General features: G+C 38.4%; 1 protein-coding gene across 8 annotated transcripts in view; it reads left to right on the top strand.

Annotated features, from left to right (window-relative positions):
• The first annotated feature begins 8,952 nt into the window (after window positions 1-8,952).
• The window catches only part of WDFY3 (WD repeat and FYVE domain containing 3), a 295,582-nt gene continuing 279,377 nt past the window's right edge, over window positions 8,953-25,157 (top strand). For 7 of the 8 annotated variants that reach the window (XM_055384561.2, XM_055384570.2, XM_055384567.2 and 4 more), the window contains exon 1: window positions 8,953-9,090. The gene's annotated coding sequence lies outside the window, so the exon portion shown is untranslated. The remainder of the gene's footprint in view (window positions 9,091-25,157) is intronic. The other variant, XM_055384562.2, reaches the window with a different exon arrangement.

Genomic DNA, 25,157 nt, shown 5'->3' with positions numbered 1-25,157 from the left:
GCAATTATAGTTAGTATTTAATGTCATGGTATGTGCATTAGTCTGGGTTCTCCAGAGAAATAGAATATTAGATAGATGATAGATCGATAGATAGATAGATAGATAGATAGATAGATAGATAGATTGAGAATAGATAGATCGATAGATGATTGATAATACATAGATAGATGATAGATAGATATATAGATAATACATAGATACATAGATTTATCATAATGAATTGGCTTAGGTGGTTATGGAGGCTTAGAAATCCCAAGATCTACAGTTGGCAAGCAGGAGACCCAGGGCAGTTGATGATATAGTTCCAGTCTGAGTCCAAGTATGAAAGCAGGATAAGACTGATGTTCCAAGTCAAAGACAGTCAGGCAGAGAGTAAATTCTCCCTTACTCCACGTTTTTAGCTCCATTTGGGCCTTGGACAGATTGGATGAGGTCCACTCACATTGGGGAAGGCAATCTGCTTTACTTGGTCTACTGAGTCAAATGTCAATCTCATCCAGAAACATCCTCAAAGACACACCCAGAATGATGTTTAACCAAATATTTGGATACTTCATGGCCCAGGTAAGCTGACACATAAAATTAACCGTCATAGTATGTCATTAAATTAAACTTGGATTTTTTTTTTTTTTTAAATGAGGCTGGGAGTGGTGGCCTATGCCTGTAATCTCAGCACTTTGGGAGGTCCAGGCAGGAGGATTGCTTGAGCCCAGGAGTTACAGACTAGTCTGGACAACATGGCGAAACCTTGTCTCTACTTAAAAAAAAATTTTTTTAAGGAAAATGAGTGATATTATATACATAATATAATTGATTTTATAGAGTCTCACTATGAATTCAGAATGATTTAATTTCGTGATAAGGCCAGTAAATATAACTCTGTTTGTGACTGGTTTTATCTAGAAACACAAGCTATTGAGGAAAATTTTTAAATAAAGTAACTGTAGGTTTTGTGCTTGGTTATTTTGTTTGTTATTGTGTCCCTCTACCCCATCCCATTATCTGGAAGTTTCAAAAGCACAACAGCAAAAAAGGAACTTGATTTTTAAAGATTATATAATGGTGGCAGAAATGTCAAGAGATAAGGAAGAGCAAAAGAGGAAACACAAAATATTGCAGTGATAGAGAAGATCTCAAAAAAAAACTAGGTCAATGTTTGACTTCATTCACAGTTGCTCCTCAAATATGACATTGCCTTGAGGATAGAGTGCCCTCAAATTAGCACACATTCTGATTAGGAGAGCAGGGTCCAATAGCCAGTGTTAAAGAAAACAAACATGTTTTCTAGTCTTGTCATAACACATATGAAATAAACAGGAAAAAAATATAAATTAAATGTGTTTGGAATCATCAATAATCCAGCATATTTTATTCATTCCTTAAATGTGTGTACTTTGTTAAGTTATGATAGGTGTCAATTGCTTGATTCAAAACTTCTCTACCATGATGTGGAAGAATTTTTTAAGGTAAAATGGTAGTACCAAAACTGGACCAATAAAGAGCCAAAACACAGTCACTGTCCTCACTGAATTTACAGGCATAAACCACATAACATAAAAAACTATAAAATTGCATCTGTGATTAGTGCTATGAAGGAAAATCGAGTGGTTCTATGAAAAATTTAATGGTGGGATTTGTGACTTAGATAGTTCAGTGAAGACACCGTTAAAGTAGATGAAGAATAGAGGCAGCAAATCGATTGTGCAAAGGCCATGTGGCGAAGGGAGCATGTCAAGGAGAAGGGACTGAACATGCCAGGGTAATAGCAGTAGAGAAAGTGCATTAAATTATGGATCATGTCGACATTCGAGAGGTGGATGGTTGGCCAACTATGCCAGGTCCTAAGAACCACTGAAAATTTGTAAATGGAAACAATGGATTGGAAGAGATTCAAGTGACTGTGGGTAGACTAGATAAAAGGTTATCTCAGTTGAAAATATGAGACTAGGGTAGTGCCAGAGAAAATGGGAAGAGGTGTTCATGTTTGAGAGTTATTTGGAAGTAAAATTGGCAATCATTGGTAATGGATTTGATGCAGGGAATGGGAGAAATTGAAGTGTTATAAACCTTTTGAGGTTTCTGAGTAAAGCAATACAACAAAAACTCCACTCAGATGGAAAGCTCAAAATACAGTTCTTGAATAAGTCCAAGGGTTATTTATAGTAATTGAGGACAGGAGCAAATACTTATTAGACTGTAATTTATATGTGTTGATAATAATTTGTGTGCCCCACTGGAGCAGCAGGAGGTACTCCTGTACCATCTTGTTATAGTTCTTAAGACATTATCATTCCTGGTTGATACCTATTTCTTTCTCTAGACTGTGAGCTCCATAAAGGTGGACAGTAGGTTTTTATTATATCTCTTGCAGGCAATCTAGTTTCTGGCATAGCAATCACTCAAATATTTGCAGAGTGAAATAATTAGGTCATGACTTAAACTTTACATTATTTTATTTTCCAAATTATTTTTACTGTAGTTATACAATTTAAATGTCCTTTTTTTTTAGACAGAGTCTCGCTCCGTGGCCCAGGCTGGAGTGCAATGATGCAATCTCGGCTTGGCTCGCTGCAACCTCCGCCTCCCAGGTTCATGTGATTCTCCTGCCTCAGCCTCAGCTGGAATTACAGGTGCCCGTCACCACACCCAGCTAATTTTTGTATTTTTAGTAGAGACAGGTTTTCACCATGTTGGCCAGGCTCGTCTCAAACTCCTGACCTCAAGTGATCCGTGTGCCTTGGCCTCTGAAAGTGCTGGAATTACAGGTGTGAGCCACTGCACCCAGCCTTAAGTAAGTTTTAATGTAAAATTTTTCTATATTCAAAATTTCCAAATAATAACTTTATTTCCTCATTTACATTTAAGCCCTATTATTGCTGCATAACTAATTATGGTCAGAATTACCTGTTTGAATAATGATAACAACCACCACCACATGCTAGTTGTGATGATTAATTTTAGGTATTGACCTGACTGAATTAATGAATATATAGCGAAGCGATAAAGCATAATTTTGGGGTGTGTCTGTAAGGGTGTTTCTAGAGGCAATTGGAGCGCGAGTCTGAGTGGACTAAGTGGGGAAGATTCACCCTCAATGTGGGTGGGCATCATCCAATCAGCTGGAGGCCCAGATAGAACAAAACAGAGGAAAAGTGAATTGGTCTCTCTGTCCTGAAGTCGGGATACACTCTTTTGCCCCTGGACATGAGAATGCCAGGCTCTCCAGCCTTTGGATACCAGGACTCACACCAGCTCCCCTCTGGGTTCTCAGGCCTACATACTTGGAATGAGCCACGCTACTGGCACCCCAGGGTCTCTAGCTTGCAGATGGCCTGTTGTGGGACTTCTCAGCCTTCATAATTGCATAAGCCAATTCTAATAAATCCCCTCTCCTGTATCTGTATCCATATTTTATTGGTTTGGTCTCTCTGGAGAACCCTAACTAATACAGTAGCATAGGATACAGTCCTAGGTGTCCATCTAGGAGACTGAGTAATTTTGTATCACCCAGCATAGTGCTTTTTAGCATACTTTAAAGAATTATGGAATAAATTAACAGAACTCTCGCTGGTTACACATGGTAAAAGACCAACTAATTTTTCATTCTAGTCAGCAGATGGCAGTGTTTTACCTTACTTAGCTAACTGAGGTTTGTTTCCTGAGTCTTGCAACACTCACTTTTAACTTAATCCATGAAATAACACAGTATTTTTGAGTTAACTTTATACTTTTTGAACCATAAATAAATGTTATAGGAGTTGTTTTAGGTTTTTAAAAATCGCACATTTTTTAGTCAACTTGAGCTTTCTTAAGCTATCTTTAAATTTGCTTTTTACATTAATTGCAAACAATTGCTCTCATTTTTGTAAACAGGAAAACCCTGTTTATTTATTATTCCTTAGCTTTATTTCTAAGAAAGGTCAACGCTGAACATTAATTCTGGAAATTAAGTTTAAATTATATTTAACCGAAGATGGCACAGTTAAAAGTTTCTTTGGTTGAGTTTCTCTCCTCTAAGATGAGCCCTGTCAACTCTGAAGTTATGGGACTTGAGACTGAGTCAGGAGACCTGGATTTCATTCAAATTGCTACAAAGTTTGCACTAGATGATCTATAGTGAGCCATTTGAATAATTTTTCACCAGAATTTTTAATGACTGAAATAAGCTCAATGTGTATACTACTATACAGTCGACCCTTGAACAACGCCAGGGTTAGGAGTGCTGTTGCCCTCCCTGGCTGCTGTGCAGTTGAAAATCTGTATGTAATATTTGAATCCCCAAAAACTCAACTACTAATAGTCTACTGTTGACCAGAAGCCTTACTGATAACATAAAGTTGATTCACATATATTTTGTATATGTATTATATACTTATCTTTACAATAAAGCCAGAGAAAAGAAAATGCTATTAAGAAAATCATGAAGAAGAGAAAATATATTTATTATTCATTAAGTGGAGAAGGATCATCATAAAGGTTTTCATCCTCATCATCTTCAGGTTGAATAAGCTGAGAAGGGGGAGGAAGAGAAAGAGTTGTTCTTGATGTCTCAGGGGGGTGGCCAAGGTGGCAGAAAATCTACATAGAAGTGGATTTGCATAGCTCAAACCTGTGTTGTTCAAGGGTGAAGTGTATTTATCTTGTAAAAACATTGTAAATATACTGGTTTTAAAAGTCTGAACTCTCCATAGAGAAACATAAAGGAACTGAAAATGAAGAGGACCTTTAAGTAGAAATAGAATTTATTAATAATAAAAGTCTTCAATCCCCTGTCTCTATTATAATGCTGATAATTATGATGAACAAGGGCAAAACATGATACTATTCTGTTTCCTCCTGTGAGCCTGTTACTCTTTAAAGTTTAAAGAAGCTTTATTACATATTACTTACTTAAGTATAAAGAGAAACAATACATCGAGCTACACACATGCCCCTTCCCAAAACAAAACAAACTCTCCAATACCTCTTTTGAATGTATTTATAAGAAAAACAACAGAAAAAAATCTCTAATTAGAACTTTCTAAAAGCATTTCTCCCCAATTAGAGTGCAGTAATGACTATAAATGGCACTGTCTCAGGGACAGCTCATCAGTTAATTATAAGTAGTTCTATAAATTGAGGAGTGAAGAATGATACTAAATTTCAATCAGTGCTGATAAATATGGCTTGTCATTATTCAATTGATATTTTTGACAGTCCACCTAAAGAGGAAGATGCAGAACAGAAATATTGTCTTTTCTAAAGAATGGAGATTATGAGAACATTTACCTAAGACTATATTCTTGTCTGGAATATGGTTTTCATAGACACTCAATTCCCATGATCCCCAGAGACTTTCATTGGCTTGCCCAGTTTCTTTCCATCTGGTCCTTTCAAACCAGGAAAAACAATATGGTAATTCTATTGTTGCGTCTAGTAGCCTGGAAAAATGGAAATATATATTTAATATAATATGTAATATAGTGGCTCAGTAATTTTTAAATATGTCAATTAACACTTCCATTCCTTTTGATTTTTGTGTCCCAGCATCATTTAGCACTCTATGTTCTGGAATAAATATCTCAAAATTCTATAAATTACATATGCTCATCTCTGGGATAATGCTACCTGACCAAGTTTAAATTATTTCCTGTATAGTCTTAAAAGCAAACATGTCAACAAAAAGTTAACATAAAGAAAATAATTGTTTAAATAGCAAACTGTTAATATGTATTATTTAACAATTTTCCAAAATTGCTGTTTTCTATTATTTTTTCTTCCTCTTACTTTTATTTTTCATGAACCTTTTATCTCCATTTTCCTTCCTTTAAAATTATGCTTCACTCATTCATGTTCATAGAATTTTCAATCATGTTAAAAGCAAATATGGGTTGTTTGCTTATTGTCACAGATAGCCTCTCGGTTATTATTCTCCACAGTCACCTTATTCATGAATTATAAGTAAGTTGGAGATCAGCCTCCCAGTGCAGAACTGTTTAGAAATAGCCCTTCATGCTTGCTCTTCTATTCCCAGAGGAGTTTGCTGCACATGCCTAGATGTCTTTCCATCTGGCCTCTGCACAAAGGGTTTATCCCTCACTTTAACACAATTCTTTGTTTTATAGAGGACCTTGACTTTATCTGAGAGTGAATACATATGAAACAATAATCATGTTGCAGGAAAACCTGATTTGATCATTTTTTTTTTCGTACTTGATTCCTAAGATGACAGTGAAACTACACTTAGCCGGCAACAAAGACTAAAGGTAAGGCTGTAATGATGACAGAGCTGTAAAAAAGTAAATGTGAAGGGTCTGATTTTTCCATTATTACAGTACTTACGTTTATGTGGCTTCAGTAAAAAAGAAAAAAAAAATTGGTACATTTATTTTTATGTCTATCACTGAAAAACCTTTGTGAGTTTGTAAGACATTAATATGAAAACGGCTGCATTTGCATACTGATAGATTTGTGAACTTTATTGCAATATATGTTTTAACAGAAAAATATAATTATAGTATTTTAAAATGTAACTCTTCCTCCCTCAGTGTAAATAAAATCACAATGACAAGAGTCCTGAAACCTCTAACTGAAAATCTTCCTTTAAAAATGCATGGTGGTCTTAATGTTTAAAAGAAGTCAGCCTATTTTCTTAGTGTATATTCATGTTATCTAACGTTCTTTTTTCTCCAATTATTATACATACAGTTTTATAAGTGAATATTTAAGAGTCAAGAATTTTGTGGTATTTTGCCTAGAAACAGACTGGAAGAACACAAAATCTAAATAAAGAATAAACACCAAAAGGCCAAAGGGAAAGAACAAAAAAAGTACATGCACATGCACACACACACCCCCACATAGGTGCTTTGTTTTTAATAACTTATTTCAAAACGTATTGTACAATGCTGTCTCAAATACTTTATTTGGGTTTAAAAGAGTTGTAGATGTTAGTATAGGTTGTTGATTTCAAATGGAAAAATTATTGGCATTGAAAGATGGCAACTGAAATCTTGAACCTGACAGTTAATTAAGGTTACTTCGTGAGGATTAAATATTAGAATTCTGCTCCACCCCCCACCAAAGGATACCGGTATTTTTACTAAAATATATTTTTAGGTTTGTTTTGGCATATTCTTTTCAAAGAGATTTGAAACTCTTAAATTGTTGTAATTACAAAATCTTATATTTGAACTTTCAAAACATTACTCATTTTGAAGTAGAATCTAAAACTACAGGAAAACCAGAGAACTTTGTTCACTTGTTTATCTGCTGACCTTCCCTCCACTATTGTCCTGTGACCCTGCCAAATCCCTCTCTGCGAGAAACACCCAAGAATGATCAATAAAAAAATAAAAATTAAATTAAAAAAAATAAAAATAAAAAATAAAAACATTTCTGCCCACATTTGGTCTGTTTAAGGGACTAACCTTTGAACACACTAGTCTTATTTCGAAAGGGCAAGGTGTTTTTAATTTTTTTTAATAGCCAGTGCTCCACAGAAGCAAAAACTGTGACCCCCCCCCCCCCACAAAGTGCTCACATATGTCACCTGTGTTTGTTAGCAATGTTACCTCCAACTTTGTTACCTTGGAGTAATTGACGAGTAAATCATTACAAATGGGTCCAACTCTAAAGGCAAAATCGTCAAAAAGAAGAAAACAGCAAATCCAACTTGCCTTATGTTTATTAGAGGAAATCCTGAAACTTCTGTAGATTGCAGTGTTAGGAAAAACAAGTTTGTGATTACAGCGATGTTATGACCACTTCCCCACTCTAACTCTTGTTTAAGGGAGTCCACTCCTAACTGCTGACTCAGTTTGTCTTTACTGCCAGAACTGAAGCGTGACCCAAATTGTCTACTGGGTTGAGTAGGAACAAACGGGCAAAATGATGATCACTTGGCAGTTCTAGGTTTACTAAAGGATACTTATTTGGTCTAAACACTGTTTGTGGGACTGCAAAGGTATAAATAATGCCCCTCCCAGGAAGGAAAAGGAAAATCTAAAATCTTAGGCAACCGACTCAAGGTCACTGACGGAAGGCACCATTTGAGACCGACCTCCTCAACTCCAGTCCCATCAGGGACGGGAGCCACACAGGAGAGCGTGCAGGAGTTTCGAAGCTGCATAGTACAATAGCTGGCGTGGGCAGTTCTTTTATACTCTGGCTAGAGTAAAATTAACGCAGCTTTGCGTTTTTCCATCGCCTCTGACAGCATCCAGCTAAAGGGTGTAGGGTTAAGGAAAGCGGAACCCAATTGTCCTTTCTCAGCTGAGTCCTTTCAGAAACTGGGACTGAGGAGGGTGAGCGCCGCGGAGAGGGGCAGGGGTGGGAGAGGAGAGAGGGGCGCGGGGCGGGGAAGAGGCGCGTCTGGAAGGAAGTGGGGAGAGGGACTGAGAGGAGTGGGGTTGAAGTCCAGCTGGGAGCATCCAGCGGCGCTGTCTGCAGACAGGGGCCAAGGCAGCCGCTGAGAGTGAGGCGAGAGCGGGAAGCCGAGGGAAGGGAAGGAAGTAAGGAAAGAGGAAGGAAAGGCAGGAGCGGGTAGAAGCTGAGCGGCTGCAATTTCTGCGGCCGGCTCAGTAGGAGGAGCAGGAGGGGAAAGAGGAGGATCCAGACTCAGTCAGTCAGACAGCCAGCGGGAGGTGGAGAAAGCAGGAGGAGGAGGAGGATTAAAGATGGCCACCAACAGCTGCGGGAAACGGCAACAACCCCTCACTTTCCGGGATGGTCCCTGCGGGTCGGCCCGGCCTTGATGGAGAGAAGAAACCCGAGGAGCGCCGAGGCTGAGGCGGCGGCGGCGGGGACTCAGCGAGGACGAGGACGCGGCGGAGCAGGGACGGGGGCAGGAGAAGGGAAAGGCGGCGGCGTCGCTGCCCCTGCTGCCTAGCACCGCTGCCTGGCCCGGCGGACCGGTTCCCATACCTCGCGGCCGCAGAATCGAGCTCGGGCCCCGGCCCCCGGCCCGCGGCGCGGGGCTCCCGGGCCCCGCCGCGGACGTCGCGCCGGTTGCCCCTTCCCCGTAGCCCGTGCGCCCTCGGCGCGGAGCCCCGGCCCGCCGCGGTCCCGTCTCCTGGGCCTGGCCCGCCCGCGCCCTCCGCCGGCCCTCAGGTGAGTGCCCCCGCCATCCTCCCCGCCCCCCGCGCTGCTGGAGAGGCGGTGCTGCCTCGGCCCGGCGCGCCTGGCCGCTTTGTTCGTGCGGGGCGGAGGCGCTGCCCACTCGTGGCCCTGCGCCCGCTCCCCCTAGGGACAGGCCGCGGCCCAGCTGCTGTCCTCCCCAGGGACCGCCTTGGCCGGGAGCCGCCGCCGCCGCCAGGGTGGGCGGCCTGGCCCTAGTCGTCCGCTGCCGCCTGGGGAGGGCGCCGTCGCGGTCGGGTCGGGGTCGGGGTCACGAGCGGCGAGCGGAGCGGAGCGGAACCGGGATATTTCGGGGGATAGGGGAGGAAAGGGCTGGACATTACCTGTGGGAAGCAGTGGGGGCGTAGGCGGCCCTGGCTCGCAGGGGTAGGGGATCAGGCCCTGGCCCCCCCGCTGCATCCTGCGGGGTCTCAGCTCCCGGAGCCCCCCGCACCTGAGCGCAGCCGAGCGCGGCCTCCATCCCTCGGGCGCTGTCTCCAGGGCTTCGGGCCTCTCCCCCTACGCCCTACGCTGGAAGCCCTTCGATTATGGAAGGAGCCAGAGATGCTCCAGTTCTCTTGTACTGGGGATGTGGTGGCATCGCAAACATTCACAGTTACGGCGGGATTTAAGAAGCAGATGAGACCTTTCCAACCAAAGGCCATCTGGCTAGTGTTTGAGCCTCAGGTGCAGTTTTTCATTGATTTTTACCATTTAATTGTGAGATCTGCAATATCAGGTCTTCCTTTCACAGAAACAATGTGATACAACCAGATTGAAAGGATATTTACTGCATATGTGAACCCTTGCATGGACTTCCAGTACTTTAAAAATGGTTAAGTGTTTTCTGTGGGAAAATGGTGCTCATGCATACGAAAAACTATTTTTGTTCAGTAATGGTTGCCAACTGGTTTACTATGTAGTTTGAACACCAAACAATTAAAAAGGAAAAACAAAACCCTATTCTTCGGGCTTTTTAAATAGTGGCATATTTCCAGGTTGGTATTTGGTAGCAGGTTGAGAACAACCAACTGGTTTCGACTATCAGGCGACGTAACAAACATAACATAAAACAGAACTAAAAATGTGCTAATTTATAGAAAAACATATTGTATTAGTGCATAAGTTTAGTGAAAAAATCCCACTTTCAAAAAATAAAACTTTATCATGAGACTCTTCAGTATAGGAATTAGGTTGGTATGTTTTTATGTTTAGAAATATATATTACATTAGAATTGAGAACTCTTCTTATGATATTTGAGCAATAGTAAAGTATGTTAATACTTTGAACCATTCTATCTCAAGCTGCTAGAAAGAGGTTTCTACTGCTAGTTTCTTTCCATGAGTTAAAAGGGATTCATCTGAAATATATGCATGCTTTTGGTGGGTCACAGTGGGTCATGCCTGTCATCCCAGCACTTTGGGAGGCCAAGGCTGGGGGATCACTTGAGGCCAGGAGTTAGAGACCAGCCTGGGCAACAAAGAGAAAACAGTTTTTGTAAAGAAAAAAAATGTTTCAAAAAATTTATATCACCTCCAAAAAGGAGGGATAAGTTAGAAAATACGATGTTCTACTCTTGCATAATCTGTTTTTGAAAAAGTAAATGACAGTATATTTCAATATTAGTTGGATTCTCTGCTTTGAAGAGATTCTTAAATTCCACTGCTTAACTTTGCAATTTTAAAAGTTTACATCAGTTGTTCTTAATTAATTAATTTATTTCTCTTTTTAGAGACAGGGTCTTGCCCTGTTGCCCAGGCTGGGGTGTAGTGGCACGATCACGGTTCACTGCAGCCGTGAACTTCTGGGCCGAAGTGATCCTTCTCCCACAGCCTCCCAAGAAGTTAGGACTACATGTGCATGCCAGCATGCCTGTCTAATTTTTCTATTTTTTGTAGAGATGAGGGTCTCCCTGTGTTGCCCAGGCTGATCTTGAACTCCTGGCCTCAAGTGATCCTCCTGCCTTAGCCTCCCTAAGTGCTGGGATTACAGGTGTGAGCCACCGTGCCCTGCTTCTTTCTTAATTTCATGCATATACTTCTGAGGGTCCTTGGCTTCCCAGAAATCATACACAGAATATAGCATATATTTGCATTTTTCCTATATAAAGACTCTGTTGGGTGATCACATTCTCAAAAGGATATGGGTCTGTAAAAGATTATGGACTTCTAGATATAAAATTAAAGAATAAATATTCCATATTTGGAAAGCTAAAATTTTTAAATTACATTTGATGATTTATGTCCTTCATTTCTGATTATGCCCAAGAAATGTTTGTGATTAAGAGTTTAGCACATAGACGTTGTTTCTAACACATTCTCATTTAAATCGAAGGAAAATATTAATCCCATTTTACAGATGGGGAAATAGAACAAGTTGTTTTAAAGTCATACAAACACTGGTGGGTCAACATGTGAACCCAGACTGTCTGAAGTTAGAGCCAGCATTCATAACCAGGGTATACTAGACTTTGATTGGTAATACCATTTGATTGATGTTAAAATAAGTAATTGATGTTTTAGTTAGAATTGCAAAGTATATCTGAGATTATCACAGCATACAATATCATAAGATTTTGGAGCCCTGGACCCCCAGTATGAAGAGATCTTAATGATACTAACCTCTGTTAATGATGCTAGTCTGAAATCACACCCGAACTAGGGTCATTTCTACAGCATCTTTGGCAGGATCATCCACCTCTGATTTTAGTATTTCCTGTGATTACAAATTTCCCCTCTTCTTTTTTTTTTCTTGACCTTTTTTTTTTCTTTTGAGATGGAGTCTTGCTGTGTTGCCCAGGCTGGAGTGCAGTGGCATCATCTGGGCTCACTGCAACTTCTGCTTCCCGGGTTTCGAGAGATTCTCGTGCCTCAGCCACCCAAGTAGCTGGGACTATAGACCCTCGCCACCACGCCTGGCTAATTTTTGTATTTTTAGTGGAGACAGGGTTTTACCCTGTTGGCCAAGCTAGTCTCGAACTCCTGAGCTCAAGTGGTCTGCTTGCCTCTGTCTCCCAAAATGCTGGGATTACAGGCGTGAGCCACCGTGCCAGGCCGTTTTCTTTTTGTTTTTTTGTTTGTTTGTTTTTACATTTTAAATCTATATTTCTATTTATGTCGAGTCAAAATCTGCCTTCCTGATATTTACACTGATAAATCCAGTTCCCCCTTGGTGTGTGTGCTGTATTTATCATCCATGAAATGATTAAGAAATAAATGGCGACCGGGCGTGGTGGCTCACACCTGTAATCCCAGCACTTTGGGAGGCTGAGGCAGGTGAATCACCTGAGGTCAGGAGTTCAAGACCAGACTGGCCAATATGGTGAATCCCCGTGTCTACTGAAAATACAAAAATTAGCTTGGCATGGTGGTGTGCACCTGTAGTCCCAGATGCTCGGGAGGCTGAGGCAGGAGAATTGCTTGAACTGGGGAGGTGGAGGTTGCAGTGAGCTGAGATGGCGCCACCGCACTCCAGCCTGGGTGACAGAGTGAAACTCCATCTCAGAAAAAAAAAAAAAAGAAATGGCTCCTACTTTAATTTTTTAGAGTAATGTTTATTGAAGCATAATTTACATGTAGTGAAAGTAAAAGTTTAACAAATGTGTATAATTGGATAGTCTCCACCACAGTCAAGACATAGAAAAGGACGTTTCCATTACTCTAAAAAGTTCACTCATGCCCCTGTCATGAGTCAGTCCTCTACCTCTACACCCCCCAGCCCCTGAAAACCGTTAATTTAACTGATGCTCTTAAAGTTTTATCTCGTCTGGCATATATAAATGGAATTATACATTATGTAGCCTTTCGTGTTCCCTTGCACTTAGCATAATGCTTGATATTTATTAAGTTGTTACATGTGTCAGTATTTTGTTCAGTGATGTGCTGGGAAATGTCTTAACAACATACTCTTCAGAAAAAAAAAAAAGAATCTCTGATTTGTAGCATTTGCTAATCATTGTAGTGTAAACACTGTCACTATGGCCTAAATTAAGCTACCAGCTCACAGAATTCCTGAAAATTTAACAATGGGCTCCCATGAGCTGGTACCAGCCAGCTCCAGCACAGTTCCTTTTTTTGTTGAGTAACATTGTTTTACACCAGGGTAACACAATTTGTTCATCCATTCATAAACTGATGGACATTTGAGTTGTTTCTAGTTTTGGTCAAATATGAATAAAGCTGCTATAAACATTTGCATACAGGTCTATTTGAGGGACAAAAATGTTCAGTTTTCTGGAGTTAATACCCAGGAGTGGGATTTTTGGGTCCTAGGATAAGTGTATATTTATTAATATCAGTAACCTTTTTATTGAACTACTGAATTGTTTTCCTAAATGGTGATATCATTTTACATTCCTACAGCAATATCTGAGCGTTTCAGTTGCTTTACATCTTTATCAGCACTTGGTATTGTCAGTTATTAAAACTTTAGCCATTTATTATATGTGTAGTGATCTCCTTTAAATTTTTTTACTCTTATTTTCAGTAGTGTTTAGACTCAACATAGAAAGTTTATGATAGATATTTCTAAAAAAATAATTTTCTTTAGCTTGGGCATCAGTTATGATCTCACTTTGAAGGCTGCAGCCTTTAAAGGCTGTTTGTTGAGTTTTTACTGTGCACTCATCTTTCATGTTGTTAAAATTACTTTTTGTAAAGGAATAATCATTAGGGAATTATTCTAATGCTTAGCTGTTAGCAATTTAAAAAATGAACCATTTTAAACAGGTAGATAAAGCTTTGTTTAAAAAATTAGAATTAAAAAATTTATCATAAAGAATTTTTTTTTTTCAATTTTACTTGGACTTAAAGGGAAAAAAAGATTCTTTGTGGCTCCCTGTATGCCAACAATTTGCTTTGATGGGATTTCACCAAGTTCTGTAAACTCATTGAATTGTTCTTTATTTTAAAATCTTGAGGGCTGTCAAGTTAGTTACTATTCTTTCTGAAACCACAGTATCAAAATCTTTTTTTTTTTTTTTTGAGACAGAGTCTTGCTTTTGTCGCCCAGGCTGGAGTGCAGTGGCATGATCTCAGCTCACTGCAGCCTCCACCTCTAGGGTTCAAGCGATTCTCCTGCCTTAGCCACCCGAATAGCTGGAATTACAGGCATCCGCCACCACGCCCGGCTAATTTTTGCATTTTTAGTAGAGACAGGGTTTCACCATGTTAGCCAGGCTGGTCTCGAATTCCTGACCTTGTGATCCGCCCGCCTCGGCCTCCCAAAAGTGCTGGGATTACTATGCCTGGCCAAAATCTGTCTTTGAAATTTCACGTAGTTTTAGTGTGGACAAAGGATTAAATTACACATACCTCATATCAACATTTAATTTTCAATAGTAAAATACTGGGTTGCCCCGTTGGAATAAGGTATCATTCACTCAGAAGATGATATGAAATAAAACCCTTAGAAGAGTAACCTGCCAGTTGCAGTGGCTCATATCTGTAATCCCAGCACTTTGGGAGGCCAAGGCGGGTGGATTGCTTGAGCTCAGAAATTCGAGACCAGCCTGGGCAACATAGTGAGACCCCTTCCTTTTTTTAAAATAAGAAGAGTACCTTGTAAAATACATAGTCATGTTAGACTGTAAATAAGAATAGCTATATTCACAATTTGAGTACCCCGTAATAATGAAAGATGTTTGTTTAAACATCTCAACAGTTCTCACGGAAAATGGATAATTTGTTCAGTCATTGATTCATACATTTGTTCGTATGCATACACGAATGTCTTGTGCATGTAGGATTCAAGGTCCTTATCATGATAGAGCTTACAGTTGAGTGGAAGAGACTGTTGAATAGGGTGTCACATACGTGAGGTGTGGATGCTGTAGGTAGGTACATATGGTGTGGAGGTGGGGTGGGCATGGAACTCAGACTTCAAAGTTTGGAAGGACTTCCAGGAGGAAGCATTGTCTTCATTGAGAAATCTGGAGGTTGAGTAGTTAGGGGAAGTGGCTGTGTAGCATTAATAGAATGTGCAGTTATCCAGAGATGAGAGAAAATGCAAATAGCAAACATATCAGGAATATTATTTTCAAATAACAGGCCTCTAAAGCCTACATTTCTTGCCCCTACCCAATCTCAGTTGAAATTAGGAAGGTTAATGGGAAGTAAAACTAGGGTAAAAACCAAAAAAACAAACATTTACTATACTATTGAGGTATTTTTTGGTAGTTTGCTTATTTCTAACATTCATAGACTGACGTAATTCGATCATATTATCTTTGAACTCATCCCCAGATCTTGTAAGAAGCGTTAATATAGATAAGATTATAGCCTTCCTTTTTAACATTTAGGCTAATTCTCATCTAATACTGTAATGTTTATTCCTAGTTAAGTGTATTTGATTTTTATTGCTGCCATGAAGTTCATCAAGTTTTGTTTGTGTGACAAGTATTAATGACATCTGAACCACTGATTTTATGCTGGGATATGTCCAACTGCTAGTTTAGACATATCTGCTGAGATATTTACACAGGCATGTCAACCTCAGCATGGCCCAAATGTAACTCATAATCTTTCTTCCAAAATGTATTTTCTTCTCCTATCCCCTCAGCTTGAGTAAATGCTGTTAGCACCTGTTCTGTCACTAGATTGAGATTGGCAGTCATCATCCACTCTTCAGTCTTCCTCACATCTCACATTTAATTAAGCATCAGGTCCAGTTGTTTTTATCTTCTAAATGTTTATCGTTTTCAACCTCCACCTGCCAGAAGACAATTTTGGGGCCTGTATTTCCCTGCTGAAGTATTAGAGAGGTCTTTTAAATATTCTACTTAACTTCAGTCTCACGTCTTCTCATAGATTACCCTCACACTCTTTCCAAAATGAATTGTTTTTTCTTTGTTTTAATTTTTTAAAATGTGAAATTGTGGTCTTTCCAGTATACCTTTTTTTTTTCTGCTTAAAATTCTTGAATAGATCTTAAGTCATTATCAAAGAGGCACTAAAACATGGGGTTGCAGTCTATAAAAAACTCTTTGTAACCTGGCTCCAGCTTTTCCAGTCACATCTCTGACAGCCATTCATTTGTTCATTTTTTAAAAAAAGACTTGAGTGTCTGCTGTCTGTTAGGCACAGTGCTGGGTGATAGAGCTATATCAGGGAGCTTAAATTCTAGTGGTGAGGGGGATAGATAACAAGTATTACTATTGTCAATTGTACTGTCAATAATTGTCAGTTATTATAATACATAGTACATTATATACTATATTATATTATTATAACTGTCAGTGACATCATACAATCATTGGGGTGCTAAAGTATGGGTGGGATTGCCATTTATAGAGGTCTGAATCAGAAGGCCTCTCTGTAAAGGTCCATTTGAAGAGATTTGAGGCAGCCAAGGGAGTGAGAATTGTAGGACTGAGAGAAGAGCAAGTGCTGAGGCTCTGAAGCAGGGTGCTTGGTACATTCACAGAACAGTAAGGGGTTGGCTGGAAGGAGGTGAACCATGAGGTCAAGTTGATGGAGGTGTCATTAGTCTTGGGTAGGCCAGTGTTAGGACTTTGACTTCTGAGCTCAGTGTGTTTGAGCCTAGATTGCATCCTCTGCATGGCAGAGATGCATTCCTGTCTCCTACTTGAAGCTTTTGAAGTATGCCACGCTCTCCTGCCCCTGAGCCTTTCTTTCTACCTGGAATAGTACTTAGGTTGTCCCTGCTGGATGTTCCCTTAGCACTCTTGGTTGTACTCCCATTATGAAACTTAATAGCTGGTTTATTTGTCTCTCCTCCCTAGGCTGAGGTCTTGGATGGGAGGAACTGGAATTTTTTTAAGAAAAACTTCTGATTTTTTTATTTCATTGAATTAATGTTTGTTGAATTATCGAACTGCTTAAACATAGGATTAATCATTGAAAACTGGGTAGGAGATGCCAACCACATTGCTTAGCAACTGCTAGTTCATGTGGACATGGAATCTGTTTTGCTGACCACTGTGCATTTAGTGCTGGTGCAATGAGCTATACACAGTAGGTGCTCAGTAAATACTTGGTAAATGATTGAGTGCACATTCCTGTACCAGCCTCTGCCTTTTCCACGGCTTCCCTGAAACCCATGGGTTAAATGAACCCAAAATCCCTTAACGTTTCCTGACAGCCTGATCTTTCCACTAATCTTATGCGCAAGAAATGCCAAATACTTAGAGATGCATTCTTTCACCATAAATAAATGTAATAATAAAGAAATACAGTAGCAAAGAAATGTGGAAATAATTTATCTCCAAGTTAAATAAATAAAGTTCATTGCAGAATGTTTTGGCTCATTCACACTTCTGTTTTTCTTTCTTTGGTTGGAATTTTTTCAGGTTAATTTATTACTTGGCCCCCAAATCTTTAATAACTGTAACACTAATAGATCTAGAATATCAGTTCTATAAACTACTGAAACATGAGTCCTGCAGAATATGAAAAGCCCAGCACCAGAAATAAGTTAATGATATTTCTTCATGTGTTTCATTTGGTTGAACAAGGAAGTACTAGTTGATTTATTTACTTGACTGCACTGGTGCAGGGCTTTGGGATTTTTGAGTCTAAAAGTATCAGGCCTTACCACGGACCTTTCAGGGACCCCTGAGACATCTAGGTATCATTAGGGCCATAAAACTGTGACCATTAACTCCAAATTTCCCAGTTCTTGTTGCCGGCTTTCATGTCCTGTCTGACTCCATTACCTTCACGTCTTTGAACCTTCAGAGAAGGGACATTGAGATATATTAAGTACTGTATCTGCAGAAGATGTAAGACTTGAGGCAAAACATTAAAGCAATGTCTGTTAGTGATATGAGTCACTTACCCCTCATTTTTGTTTAATCAAAAATTACTGTGTCCAATAGATTGTGTATAATAGATGATAAAATATTGGATTATTGATCTTCCGTAGCGTTATAGTCCATTGTGAGAAGTCTCATTATGATCATTCTGATATGCCTTGTAGTTTTGTTTGGTTTTTTTTTTTTTGGTGTATGAAATACTTTGTATCTGTTAGCCCACTTAATGCAGGCAGGATATATATTTTGACCAACTAAACTGTAATTTCACTAAAGTGCTGAGATTTTGTTTTCAGTTTGGGGTTTTGTTACTATTTTAATGCTTATGCCTGAGTTGGGCCTTGGTTTTATATCTCTTTAAAGTGGTCTCACTATTAAATAAGCACATTAGTTTTCTCAACTCTAGGAAAATTATTAATGATTTTCTTAGGCCTGTGGTTTCTTCCATAAAGGTTTTTTTTTTTTTTTAAAGAAAACTTTTGTCACCTTCTTCTATTCATGTATTAGTATATTTGTGTATAATATATGATTTAGCTTAATAATATATCATTGTTTTGTGATATTTCACAAAAGAACACCATGGTTATCAAGTGCTGCAGTAATTAAGCAAGCTCAAGGCTTGGAGGTGTATGGAGACAACCCTTTTTATCATTATGCTGATCCAATAGCAGATACTTGTAAGCCTTAAAAAAACTGAAGCCCTACTTAGTAAAGATAACTGACATAGGTGGTACTATAATAATGTATTTTGATGAGGTTGCAAGCTTAGATTGGGAACTTTGTATCAACTAGGTACATGTGAAGCCCCAGTGGATTTAAAGTATTGTATTTGGGAGTGTAGAGGACTATAAATGAGTGAGGATTTTAAAAAATAATTACAGTTGTTTGATTCTTTTATGAATGGCCTAATCCCTTTAAAGTATTCATTACTACTACCTATAAAAGATTAGTGCCTATTGATAATGGCACTTCAGAGGCCCAGAAATTAAAAGACTCTTGTTCTTCCCTTGCCAGTAGAGAGCTGTGTCTTTGGGTAGGACCCCTAGCCTGTCTGGCCTCTGGTTCTTCATGCATTGGCTCTTCTTTCCACTCTGGGTCCTTGAAATAATAGCGATCATTGAGTTCTGACATGGATTATTTCAGCTTTCTTCAGTTTCTTAAGCCTTTGGTACCTGTGTTACAAGTGGAGATCATGTGACAGGGTGATTTTTGACATGTTGTAATTGGTGTGTTGTCAACACTTGATGAACCAGCTGCTCAGCCGATTAATACCAGGCCCAGCTTCCTCTTCCTGTATGATGTTTCTTCCTAGCATGTTTCCTTCTGTTCTCCAGCCAATGTAGACTTAAAGGAGGCCAACTTATTTAATATTAGTTGGAAAGTAGGAATTTGATACATAGCTGTTATTTGGTCTATGAAAAAATTATGCCAAAATTATTTTGTTATGTGCTATTTTTTTTTCAAAGGACAACTGATTTGTTTATCTGCACATTAACTTGTAGTTTTATTGCCTTGCTCTGAGTAAAACATCCACACACATAAATTTCACTTTATAAGGTGAATAACTCAGGAGGTGATTAATTATCCTGCCTAGTATTCAACACTTTAAATAGAATTTCCACAAGTATTTTCTCAAAATATTCGTTACTTAGTACATGTTAAGTGTTTGAGTTTAGAAAAACAATTTAATTTACCTGTTTTAATTTCTCTAACACTTATTAAAGATGCATTACCTTATTGATTTTTTAATTTTTAATTTTGAAATAATTATAAACTTGGGAAGTTGCAAAAATAGTATAGAGCTCCACGTACTCTTCACCTTTCTTTCCCCATTAGTAATATCTTATAACTATAGTACAATAACTGATTTATATTTTATTACTAAAAGCATAGTGACCTTATTTTGAAAAATGTTGGAAAATACAAGAATGTTGGTATTTTTGTCCTCTTCAGAGGATGAAGATGTTTGTGTATACAAATTCAGATCTGTGCCTTATGTCCGTAGGCAGCAGGCCCAGGGTATGTTTCTTCCCTGCATTTCCTGTAAGAAGAGCAACAGGTATTAGACAAATGGCTGATTGTTTCCACAGGGTAATTCATTCACAGCCCTAGATATAGTCATGTAAAAATTTTAATTACATGGCATTCTTCTTAATTCCTCTTTACTGTTCTTCTTTATTTAGTCACTACTATATTTGCTTACTGGGAGCTCCCGCTCCCTTTTTTTTTTTTTTTTTTTTTAAGACAGTCTTTTGTTCCGTCCCCAGGCTGGAGTGCAGTGGCACAATCTCGGTTCACTGCAACCTCTGCCTCCTGGGTTCAAGCGATTTACCTGCCTCAGCCTCCTGAATAGCTAAGAATACAGGCATGCCACCCTGCCTGGCTAATTTTTGTATTTTTTGCAAAGACAGAGTTTTGCTGTATTGGCCAGGCTGGTCTTCAACTCCTGAGCTCAAGTGATCCACCTGCCTCAGCCTCCCACAGTGCCAAAATTACAGGAGCGAGCCACTGTGCCTGGCTACTGGGAGCTTTCTTAACATGTAACAAATAAAGCAAGAAATATTGAGCAGTTAGCCAAAGAGTGTTTATTAAGTATCTGCTGTCACTGTGCTGATTCTAGAGAAAGTTTGGAAAAATTAATAGTGCAGCTAAATAAGCAGCTATAGAACATTACCAGACATTGTATAATATATTTCAGCAAATTTTATTTTCTCTCTAGACACATAATGTAGGAATATGATTGACTTTCAGTAAACATTTGTTGAGTGAATAAATGTAAATAGACAGTAAACATGTTGTCAGAAAATTAAGAAAATAAATGTTCACTGTTACTCTGAGGAACTCTAAGACTGTTTACTAAAAATGAAAGAATGATAATATGTGTTTTATTATGTTTCTTTTTTCTGTTCACCCTAGAAATCCCTATAAATTTATAGATAAATTTATAGTCAGATTTCTTTGATTAAAGCCTGGAGTCTTTTTGTGTCTCTTTGACCCTACAGCCCAAGTTCTTTCCCCATGGCATTGCCCATTAAAACACAGTATTAGGTGAGTTAGATGATAAATGCCATAGTTGAGTAAATAAGTATGAAATAAAAATAAACTCTGTATCAGTTATTTGTAGAACAATCATTGTGTATTGATTACTTAATAATTTTATTTAGCTTGATTTATTTGTGTAATGAGTAGGGACTAAATTAGATCAAGTATCAGGGATTAAACTTGCTACCTGGGAATCTAGTTCTTATTTCCCAAAATGATGATCGTATGTAAATAGACTCTCAAGTGATGTTATGATACATAATAATAATTCTGTAAGCTTTTTTTTCTAAAGATGATAACATAGTTTATTGTGATTGTGCTGGGTATCATGGGTACTATGCATGGATGCTTTACACCTGGGTAGTTCTGCCCTCAATAACTTTATAACATAGTGGAGATAAGATAGGTAGATACATAATTGAATGGTATTTGATGAGTCTGAGAGGTACAGAAGTGCTATGGACACTTAATGAGTAGAAAGATTATTTTTGGTTGAACTGATTAAGAGAACCCTAAGATACGATGTTTGATCTGCATATCAGGGAGATTGATCGAATTTCTTTGGTGGGAGTTGTGAAATTTATTTATATCAAAATTATAGGACATATAAAATTGATAGATTTCACTCTCAGTGAATCAGAACAGGTTTCTTGGGGAAAAATATTAGCCCAAATATAATATTTAAGTAAAGAAGAAAAGGATTAGGGATAATGTAAGATACTTAGGAAAAAAAATACTTATAATATGAGAATCTTACTCTTGCTCCTGAAGCATTTTACAACTAGGTCATCATAAAAATTGTACTAAGTATGACTTCCCTAGCATGTATTCTTTTTTTAAAAAATACATTTTATTGTGTATATTTAAGATATTCACATGATGTTATGAGATAACATAAGTAGTAAAATGTTTACAGTGGTGAAACAAATGAACATATCTATCATCTCACATAGTTACCCATTTTTCCCGTGTGTCAAAAGCAGCTATGACCTGCTCATTTAGCAAAAATCCTGAATACAATACATTGTCAGTTAATGAGATCTTTAGATTTGTTCATCCTGCATATATACTGTTTTGTATCTTTTGAGACACCTCTCCCATTTCCTCTGCGCAACCGTGACCCTCATAACTAGTTTTATTCCCTGTCTCTGTGAATATTTGAGCTTTTTTTTTTTTTGATACCAGATATAAGTGAGATCATGCAATATTTTTCTTTTGGTGTCTGGCTTATTTCACATAGTGTAATATCCTTCAGGTCAACTCATGTTGTGGCAAATGACAAGATCCCCTTCTTTTTTTTTTAAGGCTGAATAATATTCCATTTTTTATTATACACCATAGTTTCTTCATCCATTTGATAGTTGAGGGATACCAAGGTTGTTTCCATACTTTGGCCATAATGAATAATGCTGCAGTGAACATGAGGAATGCATCTATTAGAGGTGGTGATTTCATTTCCTTTGTGTATACACCCAGAAGAAAGGTTGTTGGGTTATAGGTAATCCTAGTTTTAATTTCTTTAGGACCCTCCATACTATTTTCCATAATGGCTGCACCAATCTACCGTGAATGCTTTTTAAGTTTGATCTGCTACATTAATGACAGATGTAATTTATATATTTCACTTAATTTGCTAAATCCAGAAATTTTTTTTTTTGGTCAAGATGAGTATTAATTTATTTTGCTGTTTTATTTTTTGAAGTTGCAATGTTTAAATTATTTCTGAGTGGAATAGCATTGAAAAAAATTTCTTGATATTGTGGAGTTCAGCATTGCTGAGTGGTAGCTGTCACTGGCAGGCTTTAAAGAATAAGCTGGAAGAAGAAGGGAAAGTAAGATGTTGGTGAATGGCAACACGATGAGAGGAAAGCAAGAAAAAGACAGAGAAAATAAAAGTTCTATATAAAGGGGTGTTGTTTTTGCCTCAGGTCATTCAGTGTAGCAGATGGTACATTGTACCTGGTCAAACCTGAAGCATTTCTGAAAGCTAATTTCTTTGTCAAACCTATAGAGAGCAGAAAATCTTTTGAGTTTGCTTCAGTTATACAATAAATATTAATGAAAAATGGTGTCATACATTCTTTTATGTTCTCCACCTCTTTTTCCACAGAGACCTAGATTTATATCTGAGTCACCAGAGTAAATAAGTTCAGTGATTCCCAGCTTGTCTTAGGTTGCATAACCACCGCATGGGTTGGCATAGGTGTTTTTACTTTCAGGAGGATGTGAGGAAGCCTGTCAAGACATGGCAGCTGCTGAAAATGCATTAAGGCCACTACTACCACTGATAGGTATTTGTGTGGTTGGGGCAGGGCAGGGAAAAGTTGTACTGCATTGCTTTTCTGAGGTGATAGTACTTGTCATCTCTATTCATAGCTTGGAAAAGAGTATTGTGTCTTTCTTAGAAAGCTGATTTTTCTTTCTCTGTGGATTTTCTTGCACTTTCAGTTTTCTCAGCCTGACTAAAACTTTCATCAAAAATGAACTACTTTTTGACTGTGGTTTGCCAGTGTTGATAGATGTTTAAAAGTCTCCTCATATTCCAGCCTTTCTTCTTCCTACTCTGCTTATTGACACCCACTTTAGCACAGGGTTTAATAGTGGCTTTGCCTATCCTGATGTCATCTGGCAAAGCATCATTCCAGTCCAATGAAGATTTTGTTTGGCAAGCACTATTTTAATGGAAGAAAATTGGTTGCATTGCAGTATCTAATTGTTACTTTGGTTTTGTTATTTAACATCGGGCATGGCTTACGTTCACATCTGTGTGCTTTTTTGAGTTTTGTTAAAGTTCAGAAGTGATTTTACTATATAGCATTTGTGGCATGTTGTTGAGATATAGATATATATCATACTTCTAAGTAGCAGAAGTAAGTATTGTGCACAGGCTTTAAGTTAGATTTTTTATATTACATCATCTGTTATCATTTAAAGGATCAATACAAATTGTATTTTTATTTACAATTTTTAAAGATGGTAAAGTAATTAAATTAGTAAAGACTGCTCTGGCATCAGATAATCTGTTTTCTTCATGAGAGTTCAACCCACTGTGACTTCTGTTACAAAGGAAAGCATGGCTGTGAACAGCGGTTTTGAAGATTTTTGTATGTTGATGTTGATGGAAAAAATATGATAAAAACAAACAAAGAAAATAGAAGATAAACATGTTGACCAGTAACTCATTCCCAGATGCCCGAAATACAGAGAAGTCCTATTCAAATAAACAAGTAATAAAATGGATTTTTAAAAGATAAATATTAAGCATCCTGTGAGGAAAGGGTCATAGGAATATAAAATTAGAATAGAGGTAAATAATTGCCTGGCAAAAGGGAAAGAGTACATGAAATTAATCCCCAATGTGAGATGCATTTTGCATTGTGTTTATTAATGAATAGGGAGTAGTTTTTGGAAAAAGTGAGTTTCTTAGCACTTACGTTACACTTTGTCTCCTTAGAGTAAGGCCCTCCCTAGTAATTGACATTCTGCAGTGATTGTATTGCAGTATAAGCTGAGTACATTTGACACTTCTTTACTAACCATCTAAACTCTTGATTTACTTTTTCATTCAGTGTGTTTATTCAGTGTCTACTTTGTGTGCTGAAACTATTTTTTTATTTTTTATTTTTTGAGTTGGAGTCTCCCTCTGTTGCCCAGGCTGGAGTGCAGTGATGCTATCTCCGCTCACTGCAGCCTCCGCCTCCTGGGTTCAAACGATTCTCCTGCCTCAGCCTCCCAAGTAGCTGGGACTACAGGCGCATGCCACCATGCCAGGCTAAGTTTTTGTATTTTAATAGAGACGGGGTTTCACCGTGTTAACCAGGATGGTCTCGATCTCCTAACGTCATGATCCACCCGCCTTGGCCTCCCAAAGTGCTGAGATTACAGGTGTGAGCCACCTTGCCCGGCTGAAATTATTAAGATGATGAGATGCTATTACTTCTTTCAAAGAGTTCATATACTAGTTTAGCCTATATTAAATACTGTAACCTTTTTTTTATTATTAAACTTTAAGTTCTGGGATATGTGTGCACAACATGCAGGTTTGTTACATAGGTATACATGTGCCATGGTGGTTTGCTTCACCTATCAACCCATCATCTAGGTTTTAAACCCCTCATGCATTAGGTTTTTGTCCTAATGCTCTCCCTCCCCTTGCCCCCCAACCCCCGATAGCTCCCAATGTGTGATGTTCCCCTCCCTGTGTCCATGTGTTCTCATTGTTCAACTCCCACTTATGAATGAGAACAT

This window comes from Gorilla gorilla, chromosome 3 (genome assembly GCF_029281585.2).
Source record: "Gorilla gorilla gorilla isolate KB3781 chromosome 3, NHGRI_mGorGor1-v2.1_pri, whole genome shotgun sequence".
In the NCBI taxonomy this organism is placed as follows: domain Eukaryota; kingdom Metazoa; phylum Chordata; class Mammalia; order Primates; family Hominidae; genus Gorilla; species Gorilla gorilla.
Note: the sequence above shows the minus strand (reverse complement) of the source record. Positions and strands in the feature narration are given on the sequence as shown.